The sequence below is a fragment of the Sminthopsis crassicaudata genome, chromosome 1 (assembly GCF_048593235.1).
Source record: "Sminthopsis crassicaudata isolate SCR6 chromosome 1, ASM4859323v1, whole genome shotgun sequence".
In the NCBI taxonomy this organism is placed as follows: Eukaryota; Metazoa; Chordata; class Mammalia; order Dasyuromorphia; family Dasyuridae; genus Sminthopsis; species Sminthopsis crassicaudata.
This window is the reverse complement of record NC_133617.1, coordinates 382,984,140-382,999,047: the sequence shown is the minus strand read 5'-3', so window position 1 is coordinate 382,999,047 and position 14,908 is coordinate 382,984,140.

Below are 14,908 nucleotides of genomic sequence, written 5' to 3'. Positions count from 1 at the left end.
ATAAGCATAGCAGGGAATTATCTCTAGATAGTACAAATTCAAAGGTAAAAGAAAGGCCCACTTCTGCTATCTTTTCCCCAAATCCCTTTACTTCATCTAGCTGATATTCTATTGGAGCTTTTTTTGATTGACTTTAGGCTTAGGTATGGATTAAAATGGATAGGGAGGTAATATAGTGCTTAGAGTACTGAACCTGAAGTCAGAAAGACTTATCATCTTGAGTGCAAATCTGACCTCAAACATTTACTACTATATGACCCTGAGTAAGTTACTTAACCCTATTTGCATTAGTTCCTCATCTGTTAAATAAATTCTAGAAGGAAATGACAAATTAGTCTATTATCTTTGCCAAGAAAACTCCAAATGGCCTTACAAAAAGGCAGATGGGTGTGACTGAACAGCAATATATTAAAATACAAGTGCTCCAAGGAGACTTACTATTTTATTATTCCTATAGAACTGTGAATGAATTTAAGAGATTTCCTTGAGAACAGCATTTTTATAGCGAGTTGAAGGGGAAAAAAAAAAACACCAAAAAAACAAACCTAATGATAGGGAATCTGCCAAAAAGGCATAGGCTGAAGAGGATGGAGATTAAATTTTCCTTTATCACAATTTCACATTGGACTGGCTTTGCTAAGACTTGTTATTTCTCAGAAAATGAAACACATTCTATTAAGTTATATCCACAGGGATGGAATGGAGTGGTAATTTTGGCTACCCACTGTTCCATCTATCTGTACATGGCTTCCATTGCAAGGTATATTTTTCTGGCAGATTTCCTCAGACAAAAATCTAAGATCTGCAAAGCGTGCTTTGAATAGCAAGGCCAAGTACCTTTGATGAGAAATAGGAAAGGGGGGAGTCCTGTTTGGGTCGGTGCAAAGATAGTCTCGTAAGGTGCAGTGTCCCCTGTAAATGAATTTGCAGGCCTGAAAACCTATATTGATTTAAAAAAAAAAAAAAAAAGGTTTATTGTAGGGATTTAGAAGTAAGGTAGGAAGACGCCAGGGCCAAAGGTGGTCGCTGGGCAGGCAGGAACCCTTACATGGCTGGAAGGATACCATGTTTGGGGGAAGGGCTCCTGCCAAGAGAGAGCTCCAGTTTGGCTCTTTTTATACCTAAAGGGGGCTTGTGGGTAGAATCCCAAGCTCCTGTGGGTTTTTCGGATAAGGAAGAAACTGTTTGGGGGGGTTGGGGAAACCTGAGCAGATAGTGGGGACTGGGAAAACCCAAGCCAGCTCAGATCCGGTGGGGGCTGGACCTGAATTTCATTGGAATTCAAAAGGATGCTTTTTGACCAGGATTTGTGAATCAAAGGTCAGCCGTGGGGCTTGAGGAATCAGAAAGGAATCTTAAAGGGACCTCAACCCCCATCACCTTGTCATATTCAACTTCCCTTTCCCCAATCAAGAATCTTAGGGACCTCCTAAGTTGTCTAGTTACTTTTCTAAGCTTTATGTCTATGTTTGAGAAACTTAGGTAAGTAGATTCCACCAGTGGAGGTATAAAAGTAGGTTTTTAAGATAGAGTTGTGAAGGTTTTGCCTATTCCAGAAGGCAATCAGGCACTTAAGCCTCATCATCTGAAGGGGTGGCTCATTTCTTCAATAAGTACATACTGAGAGCTTGGCTTAATATATATTTAGCACTATGCCACTTACTGGATTGGGATAAAAAAAGTATTGTAGCTCTTGTCCCCTGCCCTCTAGGAATAGTTCATCTTCTGAGGAAGTAAAACAAAGAACAATAGAAGACATATTAAAAAATTCAAAGGAACTATAAAGAGAAAAAGGACTATGAATTCTTAATATCCCTATAAGCAAGGCAGTCTTTCATGGATTAGTTGGCTCTTAAACTGGGCCTAGAAGAATTGAATTGGCAGAAAGAAGAAAGAAAAAATAGGCATAACAATGTCAATAGCAATAATAACATTAAAAACAATAATAGTAATAACGACAGTAGTATTTATTTTTTTATTTATAATTTTTTTCACAGTATATATGCATGAGTAATTTTTTTTTATTATATTATCCCTTGTATCCATTTTTCCAAATTATCCTCTCCCTCCCTTTACTCCCTCCCCTTGATGACAGGCAATCCCATACATTTTACATGTGTTACAATATAACCTAGATACAATATATGTGTGTAAATACCATTTTCTTGTTGCACATTAATTATTAGATTCTGAAGGTATAAGTAACCTGGGTAGATAGACAGTAGTGCTAACAGTTTACATTCACTTCCCAGTGTTCCTTCTCTGGGTGTAGTTATTTCTGTCCATCATTGATCAGACAGTAGTATTTATAAAACACTTAAAATTTGTAAGCCATGTTATCTGTGTTGTCTCATTTGATCAAAAAGATAAGCTGGATATAACATTTTGAAAGATAGTGCCTTTTTGCCGTTTTACCTAAAAGGGGATAAACATTAGTGGTTCCTTGTTTCTCAAGTCTTTTCTTTGCCTGACTAATGAGCCACAGAATTTACAAAAGAAGCCCAAAGCCAACTAAGTTGGTAATTTTCCTTATCTCTTTTTAATGATCATCTCATTTTAATGATCTCTCCCTTCCTCTGCTTCCCCTCAACAACATCTCTTTGGCTAAGATCTAGATTTTTCACTGAACTTTAACAGTAAACTGCTCTGTTTCTGATGTCCTATTCCATATTGTTAGATTGGACATAATACATAAATCAATCAAAACTAAATAGGATGTAAACTCAAATCCATCAGAATAGATTTACTTAACATGGAAAGTTAGGCCTATGAATAAATTGTAAACAAATTAAAGAGAACATGAACAAGTAAGATTATTCAGACCAATTCATGAATGTTCAGGAAGCTTTCTGAACAAATTGAAGGCACATATATGACTAAAGACTTCCCAAACCTCTTGAGATTTAAAATTTATGTAAGCTAGGGTATTATGAAACTAGTAGTTCTGACTTGATCAGAGTGTGCTAAATGAGCAAAACAAACAATTGAATTAACTGTGACAATATAACAGATTTGGGCTGTTAGGATTATAGAATACCTATTATGGAAATTAACTCACCATATCTGATGAGATATGGAAATGAGGTCATCAGTGAGTCTGGATACATTCATTCCAGTGTATCATCAGAGACCTCATCAAGGAAAGTGATGACTTTCATATAAACCTATTGTGAGCCATAACTAAAATGGGGAAACCAAAGTTTTGACCCAAAGTACAGAATTTTAGAGGATGAATAATTTTAAATAATGCTTTAATGCAATTTTTATATGATTACTTTTATCTTTTAACATCAGTGGGACTCCTTCAGCAGTGTAGAAACTAAACAGCACAAATAACTGGTTCAGGTAGGAAACTTACAAATAGTACTCATCCTTTTCTTTAATTTCTATCCTGAGGTCCCAAACTAGGTGAATTCCTACCTGACTTGGCACATCTTACTCTTGCCTAAACAGTGGCTTTCACAGAAACTTCTGATCATTCTTCAAGGTTGGTTTTAGTGCAGTTAGGGATTGTAAGAGTCATCTAGTTCAGCCTCCTCATTTCAAAGATGAGCTAACTGTATTAAGGAGAATTTTAGTGACTTGTTAAAAAGTCACATGGGAAATCGTATTGGGGATGGCATTCCATGTCTTGTCCTGTGACTCCAAGATCACTTCACTTTTCATCACAACATTGGCTTCTTATTACTTCTAACTTGTCTTTCATTTATTGTTCTCTATTATTAATCTCTAACTCACTTGGAAACTAAAAGAAAGATAACATATTAATATAGGGCAGGCATAAGATTCAGATGAAGAGTACATGTGACATATATATATATATATATATATATATATATATATATATATATATATATATATATATATATATATATATATATATATATATATACATAAGCACATATATATGTATATATAAAAATTTAGTGGGGTGAATTTTCTCCAAGGGATATTGAGTCGTCCTCAACATCGTATAGCTTCTATTCTTTGCTCTCATATTCAATTGGTTCTTTCTTACAGAAGAACTGTTCAAAAGTCTGTCATCATCATAATATGAATCCTAGGAAGAGAAGGGAGTATGATATAGAAGAAAAGACATGAGATTTGAATCAGAAGACCCGAGTTCAAATACTGCCTTATAGTGAACTATTTGTGTGATGTTGGGACTGACATGATGCCTTGAACACAAGAAGCACTTAATAAAAGTTGATCAAATTGAATTTGGATAAAGTAACTTTAGTCTTTTGAACTTTTTTCAATTGACAAACATTTATTGTATCTTCTTCCTCCTCCCTTCTACTAATATTCCATTGGGAAAAAAGAAGAATACAGAACTCTTGTAATAAATATGCATCGTCAATCTAAACAAATTCCCATGTTAACCAAGAAAAAAGAAAGAGAACACTTTCTCTTATATATTTTTTGATCATCAATCACTTGGGGAATGATTCTTTTTCTCATAATTTGAATTTGAATTTGTTCCTTATATAAGGATTTGAATAAATCTGAATTTGCTTAAGTTCCTTATATAAATTTGAATAAGATTCTTATATCAATAAAACATCTTGCCAACTTAACTTCCACTGGCCAAAGCCCAAGTATGATACATGGAATATATTCTTTTTTAAAATTAATTTTATAATTATAACTTTTTTTTTTTTTTTACAGTACATATGCATGGGTAATTTTTTACAACATTATCCCTTGCACTCCCTTCTTTTCTGAATTTTCCTCTCCTTCCCTCCACCCCTTCCCCTAGATGGCAGGCATTCCCATACATGTTAAATATGTTATAGTATATCCTAGATACAATATATGTGTGCAGAACCGAATTTTTTTGTTGTTGTTGCACAGGAAGAATTGGATTCAGAAGGTAAAAACCTGGGAAGAAAAACAAAAATGCAAACAGTTTACACTCATTTCCCAGTGTTCCTTCTCTGGGTGTAGCTGATTCTGTCCATCATTGATCAATTGGAATTGGATTAGCTCTTCTCTATGTGGAAGATATCCACTTCCATCAGAATATATCCTCATACAGTATTGTTGTTGAAGTGTATAGTGATCTCCTGGTTCTGCTCATTTCATTCAGCATCAGTTCATGTAAGTCTCTCCAAGCCTCTCTGTATTCGTCCTGCTGGTCATTTCTTACAGAACAATAATATTCATGGAATATGCTCAATACAGAACAATGTATTGCATGGAATAATATTCCATTATATTTACCCCATCCCAAGGTTCTCTAGTACTCTTAAAAGGTTCTAGATATCTAGGCTCTCTGCCAATAACTCTAGCCCCCACAAAATGTATCGTTTGAGGGTGAGTCCCTCATACTTCAGTCCTATTTAATCATAGTTGGGTTTATTATTAATTTTTATAAAGAAATAATCACAAATATATAAATTTACTTCCCTAATATGTGGGGTACTTAATTCACTCCCTCCATACTATCTCAGTCTCTGAGGAAGGGAAAGAGATTATATTGATAGTTTAGCTTACTTTCTTTAGAGCATAGATTTAGTTCTAAACCCAACCCTACCCCACCTTGGGGTTCACATTACATATATATTGAATTATAATCACTTTTTCTGGGTAAGTTATTATTTGATGAATTTTTGCCTTCTGAAATATTGAATTCCAAGGTCTCTGCTAAATTATATGTGAGCCTGACTGTGGCTTCATAGTATTTGAATTCTTTCTGCTAATAGCACTTTTTCTTTGACCTAGAATCTCTGGATTTTGGCTCTTGATGTTGATAGGACATTTCATTTTGGGGTTTCTTCCAGTGGATGACCAAAAGATTCTTTCTATTTCCATTCTCCTCCTCTACTTCTAAGAGATTTGGGCAGTTTTGTGATTTCTAAAAAGATGATATCTAGGCTCTTTTTTTGGTCATTGCTGTCAAGTAGCCCAATATTTTTTAAAATTTTCTCTTCTTAATCTGTCTTCCAAGTCAGTTGTTTTTACTCTGAGATATCTTATATTTTCTTCTATTTTTTCACTCTTTTATTTTATTTCTTGTTTCTCAAAGAATCATTAAATTCTACTTGGTTCATTCTAATTTCCAGTAAGTTTATTGCTTTGTAAAGATTTCATACCTTTTGTTGCAAGCTGTTAATTTTCTTACCAATAAACTTTAGCTTCATCTTTGCCAGGAATTCTAGTTGGTTTTGTAGCTAAGCTTTGTTTTTCTTTGAATTTTGCATCAATTGTCTTCTTGGGTTTTGTCCTGAGCATCCCTATCACAATCATAGCTTCTTATAATGGAACTTTTTATTTTTCCATTTTCTAATTATTTCAGCTTATTTCTGATTTCAGACTTTGTATTAAAGCTAGGTCTTGAATATTTCTAGAGGGAATGTCTGGGCTGACTTTGTGTCCTCTTGGGCTCTCTATTATTTTCTTTATGAATGAAATATTGTATTATTCCTAGATAATAGGGATAACTCACTCCGGGGACCTATAAGTTTTAAGTGCTCTCAAAGTCATTTAATCCAGTATAAAATCTGATAACTATTCTTCTGGATCAAATTCAAGTTCTTGATTTAGATTTGGTCTGGAGTTCCAGAGATTGTTGATGGAATATAGCAACTATCTGGAAAACTCTGCAAGTTCATAAGAAGAGAAGAATAGGTTCCCCTTTGGTCAGACTGCCCTATTTATTACACTATTGGCTTTAAACTTGGCTAGAAAGTGGAACTGAGGCTCTATTCTGTTCCTGGAGTCAGAACCAGCTATTGTTTGCTTTTGAAGTTGCTTCTCATTCAGTATATAACATAGGGTCTGTGGACCACTCCTCACCTTGGAATGCCACTCCTAATAAAAATTCCTTCCTTGCCCTAGATCTGTGATCCAGAACTAGATAGGGAGTGACAGAGTTATCAGTTGGAACCAGTTCCTGAATTTTGCATAAGGTCAGCCCCCCTGTGTGAAACTGGTATTTCTTCTTGCCCTAATGCACAGCCTCAGTCTTCTTTCAGTTCCTGCAACAGTGGAATGTTCCAAAGAATTGACGGCTAGTTAAATCCATACTCAGTGTCTATAGACTTCTCTGTCTTCCTATGATAACCTGTGTTAAATATATGACTCATTGTGATCTTTTCCTTGGATTTCCTTATCATAACTTAATCTGGTGCTTTTTCTAGATTTTTTTGGGGGGGAAATTATACTGGAAAATTTATCTGTACTTTATCCTGCTATTCTTCCATCTTTACTTTCTTCCTTATATATCATAGAAATCAAAACTTTATTAGAGGAACTTGTTGTAAATATTCTTCCTCTAATTAACTGCCTCTAAGCCCAAAGACAGAAAGACAAATTAAAATCCATCCTCAGACACTCACTGTGTGACCCAGAGTAAATCCATTTAATTCTGTTTGCCTCAGTTTTCTCATCTGTAAACTATAAAAATCTAGAAAAGGAAATGGCAAACCACTCTAGTATCTTTGCCAAGAAAATCTCAAATGGAGTGAAGAAGAGTCAGATAGGACTGAAATAATTGAACAACAATGAAAAGTGTCCATTTTATCTTCTGTGATTCTTTCCATTTCTTGTTTGGTCTTCTATCTATCTATTTGAAAAGATATTTCTTTCTTCTTCTTCTAATTTGCTTATTGTATGACCTTTTATATTTTAGTCATGTATTATTTTATCTTGGTACATAGTGTGAACTATTGCCTAAATTAATTTTCTTCCAGAATGTTGTCTTCCCAGAGTCTTTTGTCAAACAGTGAATATTTACTCTAGTAGCTGCAATATTTGAGTTTATCGAATATAACAAGTGATTTCATTTTCCTTTGTATGTTATATACCTAAACCTTTCTACTATTCATAGTCTCTATTTTCTTAAACCAGTACCAAGTGGTTTTTGATGAATATTGCTTTGTATATACTTTAATACCTGGTACTTCTTTGCTCCCATTCTTCCTCTTCCTCCCCTTTTTTAGTCTTTATTTCTTAGAGATTCTTTATCTTGTTTCTCTAGATGAAATTTTTTTTAAGATTATAAAAGTAATCCTTTGATCTTTTGATTGATATGGCATTAAGACAATTAATTTATAGAGCATTATCATCTTTACTGTATAATCTTGGCTTAATCATGAGCAATTACCATTTTTCTAAATGTTTAGATTTGTCTTTATTTCTGTAAGACAATTTTGTAGTTGTATTCACTTGGTTCCTATGTGTATCTTGAACATAGACTCTTCAGTATATATTTATTTTAAATGGAATTTTAAAATATGCCTTGCTATTAGGCTTTGCAGGTAACCCTATGATGATTGAGGTGAATTTTTAAAAATATATATTCTATAACTTTGCTGAAATTAATAATAATTTTTTAGTTGATTCTTAAAGGTTTTTTTTAAAAAAGCAAACTATCAAAGAGCATCTTCAAAAACTGATTACTTTGTTTCCTCTTTGCTTATGCTTATTATTCTGACTTCATTTTGTTGTTTTAATGTTAGGATTATAATTTCAGGCACTATGTAAAATAATATGGGTGATAATGAATACCTTTGTTTTATGCCTGATCTTATTGGAGAGAACTCTAATGTGTTCTTACTACATTTGATAATGGTTCTTGATTTAGATAAATACTACTTACCATTTTAAGCAAAGATCCATTTATCTTTATATTTTTAATGTTTAAAAAAAACAATAACAAGGAAGATTCTGGGAAAGTGGAATAAGTTGGTAAATTTCAAGCTCTACAGATTTCCCCCACAAATAAATCAAATTTGTGCCTCAGGGAAAACATACAATGGTAAAAAATTAAGAAGACTTGGGGCAGAACAAGGGTCCTATTAGAAGATCTGAAGACAGACTTCAGCTTGAAAAACTAGAAAAGAAGAATAAAAACCATCCAAGAAAAACAAGAATATTATGGGGAGGGGAGGAAGTAACCAACTAGAATAGGAGATACAGAATCTCAAAAATGAAAATAATTCTTTGAAAATTAGAATTGGGCAAGGGGAAGCCAGTGAAGCTATGAAAGACCAAGAAATAGCAAAATAGCTTTTAAAGAATGAGAAAATAGAACAGAATATGAAACATCTTACAAGAAAAATGACAGATCTGGAGAAAAGATCAAGAAGGAAAAAATCTAAAAATAATTGGACTGTCAGAAAGTTGTGACCAAAAAGAGAATCTTGACACAATAATACAGGAAATAATCCAAGAAAATTGTCCTGGAATGAAAAAACATGAGGGAAAAGTAGAAATAAAGAAAAACACACTCAAAGAGATCACCACCTCAAAGAGATCCTTTGTAGAAAACACATAGAAATATTATTGCCAAATTTCAAAAAACCCAGATCAAAGAGAAAATTTTGTAAAAACCAAAAAAAAAAAAAAAAAAAAAAATCAAATATACTGGAGCTATAATTAGAATTATACAAGACTTGTCAGCAACTACAATAAAAGACCAGAGGTCCTGGAATCATATCTACTGACAATCAAAATAACTAGGCCTATGGCCAAAAATATCATATCCAGAAAAATTATGTATAATTCTGAATGAGAAAAAAAAAATGGAGATTTAAGGAATTTTCAGATTTTCAGAACTTTCTACAAACAGATCCGAACTTAACAGAAAATTTAACATATAAGAGTCAATACAAATACATTTTAAGAATCTTAACATGGAAAACTGTTTAAACATGGGCAAATTTTTTTATGTTATATATGTATATATGTATACTATATGTTTAAGATTCACATCAATAATAGGATAGCTCAAAAGAAAGATTGGCAGAGTTAAGATAAAAATAGTACTCATGTTATACCAATATGGTGCAGAGGAAAAATAGACACAGAGGCATTAGGGGGGGGAGGGCTCATAGTTCCGAAAAACCTACTCACATCAGGAATAGGTTCAATAAGCAACGCTACATATATATCATGAAGGGTATAGCACCCTCCAAAATTTATAAAGAAATAAGGGGGGAAGGGATGAGTGGATGGGGAAGCAAAGAGTGAGGGAAGAACATGAAGGAGGAATCTTTGAGTGGGGGGAGATGAGTAATAGCAAGGAAGTTATGGAACAGACTTTAATTAAAGAGGCAGCAGGGATAGGAAAGATGTGTGTGGGTGTGGGTGTATGGGTGTGAGTGTGTTAACATACATATATATATATAAATATATCTTTTCTTAACTGTAGCTTGCTTGAAGGTAGTAAAGGGGATAAAAGGGGGGAGGAATAAAGTAAATAAGTTGTGCAGCAGAGTACAAAAAAATTTACAAGGAAGAAAAGAAAAAATGGACATTAGTGAATATACTTTCTTTTACTAATATATTATACACATTCTTGATCTGTAATTTGTTGTTAAATATTTTGAATCCTCCCTGATATTCTGCTGGACACATGACAATGTTCTCTTGTTTTGGTTTATTTTGTTTTGTATTTCTTTTCTATTTTTCTTTTTTCTTAGTCTGTTTTTTCCAATAAAATAAATTTTTAAAAATCATATATATATCAAAAAAACAATAGCCCAGAAATATTCATTGCATTTTGTCAATAGTTTTTTGACAAAAGTTTTTCTTTGTCAAATTTTTGTTTTAAATCATATGATTTTCATTATTGTAGTAATCTATTAAGTTGATAGGTTTTTTAATCTTGAAGAAATCCTGAATTTCTGTTATAAATTCAATCTGATCAAATTGTATAATCTTTTTGGTATGTTGCTAATATATTGTTTAAAATTTAAGTATTATATTAATTTTATTTCCCTGTTGTGACTCTCAAGTTTAAATATCAATGCCATCTCTGTATTATGGAAGGAATTTAAAAGGACACTTTCCCCCCCATTTTTGTAAACAATACTTCTAACTTCAAAATTAATTCTTATTAGACTATCAGATAGAAGTCATTTATAAATTTATCTGGTCCTGGGATTTTTTGCTTGGGAATTAATAATTTAGGACATGTTCATTTTCTCCTTGAGATGGATATATTTAAATTCTCTATTTTTTTGTTTTGGTAATCTGTGCATTTTATAATTGCAGTAAATATTTGTTCATAATTTAAGTTAGTGGTTGTATTTGCATATACTTTGACAAAGCAGTTTTAAATAATTTACTTTATTTCATTGTTATAAATTACCCTTTTTTATTTTTGATGCTGGTAATTTGATTTTTTTTTTTTTTGCAATAAAGTTCAATTAGTTAATTTACCTAGTTTAAAAAGTCTGTTTTATTAATTTGATGAGTTTTTTTGCTTTTATTTTTATTAATCTCTTTGATTTTCAGAATTTCAATTTTGATATTTATTTGTTTTTGTTGATTTTCTACTTTTATTTGTCTATTAAATTTATTGATGTACTTGTAATCTGTTTTGTTGATGAAAATATTTAGGAATATCACATATTTTCCTTAAACACTACATTGGTTGCAGCTTACAAAATTTTTTCCCCATTTTTTTAATTAGTTCAGCCTATTTCTGACTACAAACCTTGTGTTAAGGCTAGGTTCTGAATAATTCTAGAGGAAATATCTGGGCTGAGTTTGTGAACTCTTGGGTCCTTTGTTATTTTCTTTATGTATGAAATGTTGTGCTATTCCTAGATAATGAAGAGAACTTAGTCTGGGGACCTGCAAGTTTTAAGTGCTCTCAGAATTATTTAATTAAGTGCAAAATCTGATCACTATCCTCCTGGATCAAATTCAAGTTCTTGGCTTAGGTTTGGTATTGCCTCCCATTTTTGTCATTTACTTTGATAAAAATTTTCTATTGATTTTTTTCTTTATTACACCAGTTATTTAGAATTTATTTATTTAGTCTCTAAATAATTCTTACTCTTTTCTCCAAAAGCAGCATATAAGGCATATCCTTTTTTTTTTTTTTTTGGTTACATCCCAATATGTCAGGATACATTTAACATTCTACTTTTCTACATTTGTTTGTGAAGTTTTTATCCCTTGGTGTTTGTTCAGTTTTTTATAACAATTATATTTATAACTGTAGAGTATCCACATTTACCTTTCTATTCTGATTTAGTAATTATCAGAGATCTCTTCTAGGTAATTTTTCTAAAATTCTATGATTTTCTTAACTTTTTTGTTTATTTTTGAATTATTTCTTGTTTGTTATTCATTTTTATTCTCTATTTTCTTGTTTATTTATATTTTTGTCTATATTTCTGAGATGAAAAAATTGAGGTTCCCCCATTATAAGTGATGAGAGTTAGGTAAGGGGTAACAACATGAAATTAGGGTTGAGGTCTAATGGCAGGTTTGGGGTACAGGGAGTCAAATAGAGCTCTCCTGCAACCCCTTTGGATTCTGTGCAAGGATACAGAGTTAAATGAGGTCTAGTAGTGGCACAAGAGTCCCCTGCAAAAGAATTTAGAGATCTGAAAACCTAGATTAATAAAAGAGTTTTATTTTGGGGTTTGGAAGTAAGGTTAAAGGTAGAAAAATGCTAGGGCCAGGACTTGCACTGGGCAGACAGGAACTCTTGGCATAGCCGGTGTATGTTATGTTTGCGGCTCCTGCAAAGAGTGGACTCCAGGGTTCCCTTTTTTATAATGGGGGCTTTTGGTAATCTTGAAGATGGGTGGAGTCCCAGGTTGGCTCCTGGCTGGTTTCTGCCAGGGTTAGAATTTGAATAGAATTCAATGGGCTTTTAGATAAGGAGGAAGCTATTTGTGGGGATTGGGGAAACCTGAGCAGATTGGGACTGGGACAGCCCAAGTTAGCTCAGATCCAATGAGGGCTGTCTTAGAAAGGAATCTTAACCCACATCATAAGTTTTACTATTTATTTTCCTTGCAATTTATTTTCCTTTTTTGTACTAGGTCCTATGCTATTCAATGCATACATGTTAAATATTTATATTAATCCATTATCTATGGTGTCTTTAAGCATAAGGTAGTTTCCTTGCTTATATTTTTAACCAAGTTTTTTTTTTAATTTTACTTTTGCCTTTCTAAAGATAATAATTGCTACTCTTGTTTTTTTGAAGTCAGTTGAAGTTTTTGTTCTAGCCTCTAGTTTGAACCCTGTTTTAAATGCTTCTTTTAAGCAATAATTTATTGTACTCTGTTTTCTATTCCTTTCTGCTGTCTTACATTTTATGGTTGAATTTATCCCAAATCACTTCCTTTCTACATTTGTTAATCCATTCTCAATTTCCTCTCTAATTGTCACCTGTCCCTCTCTTTACAAAAAGAAGGTAATGCAATGAAGAGTGTTTACAACACTAGTGTTATATGTTGATGTTTTCTACTTTCCCTACTCTACCCCCTTCCTTTCCTTTTCTCAGACACTAATCACAAATCCTTATTCTTTCTTTAATTTTAAACCCCTTTCATGATTTACCTTCTGAGATTCAACTTTGTTTTTTTTATGTCTAATTACTTCCTTAGTCTGTCTTCCCTTTTATTTCCTCATTTTCCATCTCCCAGTTCCCTTCTGTTGCCCTATTGAGTCAAATACATTTATATACCAAACTATTTAATTGTTTATTTCTATTCTACTTGTATTCTGATTGATGTGAGATTCAAATGATAGCTGCTTCCCTCTCCCTTTCATTTTGTTTGTATAGTTTTCTATGTGCCAAAGATTTTGAGATAGAATGTTTCTGTGTCCTCTTTTTTCTCTAATATATTCACTTTCTTTTCTTTTTATTTCTTCTTTTAAGATCATCAAAACAAAACAAAGCAAATTTTGGTAACAGAAGGGCTAAATAGTATAATGGAAAAAACACTGGGATTTGTAGTCTGAGGACTCTGGTATATAGGTGATCACAGGTAAGTGATCCTCTCTGATCCTCTATTTCTTCATCTGTACAATAAAGAACCTGAAACTAAATAGCCTTTAACATCCTTCATAAATAAAAATATATCAGTTTATGAATCCTGGAAGATACCTTAAACTTTAAGAACAAGATGATATAACAAAGAATGACTACAAAACGAGGGCCAACGTTGTCCCAGAGTAGTTCTCCCAGGAAATGGAAAAACCTCAGAATCCATTCTAAACTATCATGCACATATGGCCTTTGCTCCAGTCCCAAATTTGGACAGCATTTCAAATTGGGTTAGCTAGATAGCTAAATCCACATTAGTCAGGTGTAGTTATACCAGGAATTCTAGCTCATCTCCCACAGGAGCCATCTCCTGCTACAGAGATTATGACTTTTGACTATTCCTCCCCCTAAAAATACTTGTAAAAGAAACAAAAGGCCCCAATTATTTTGGAGAACAATCTAGAATTGTGTCCATACCTATACCCTTTGACCCAGCGATACCTCTATTATGATTGTTTCCCAAGATGATCAGGAAAAAAGGAAAAGAATCTATATAAAGGGCAGCAACTCTGAAAAGGTATACTTAAGATTCAGTATGATGTAATTCTTACAAGATATTAACTCAGTGGAATTGATGAGATAATGGTTCCCTAGTGATATACTGATTGGCTTATATTCAGTATGATGAATTGATGAAAGTGTAATAGAATATTTAAGAGGTCAGTCAGACTGAAGTCAGAGACTGCTGACTGGAAGAGATGAGAGACTTTAGACTGGCTGACTAGACTTCTGGCGCAGACTGGGAGATTGAAGGAGACATTAAAAACTTTGGATTCTATTCTTGTCCATCATCTTAGTGACTGCCCTTCTGTGACCAAGGCCCTTTCGGAGGACCTCCAGAAAGCTAGCCCAAACATTACAAACCTACATGTTTTAACATATTTGTAGTAAGTCTCTTTGTGGTAGCAAAGAACTAGATCTTAAAAGGATGCCCATCAGTTGGGGAATGGCTGTACAAGTTGTAATATATGATCATGATGGAATACTACTGTGCTATAAGAAATAATGAGCTTTTGGTTTTAGAAAAAAATGGAAAGAAACTGCATGAAATAATGAAGGGTAAAATGAGCAGAACCAAAAAAACACTACATATAGTAATGGTAA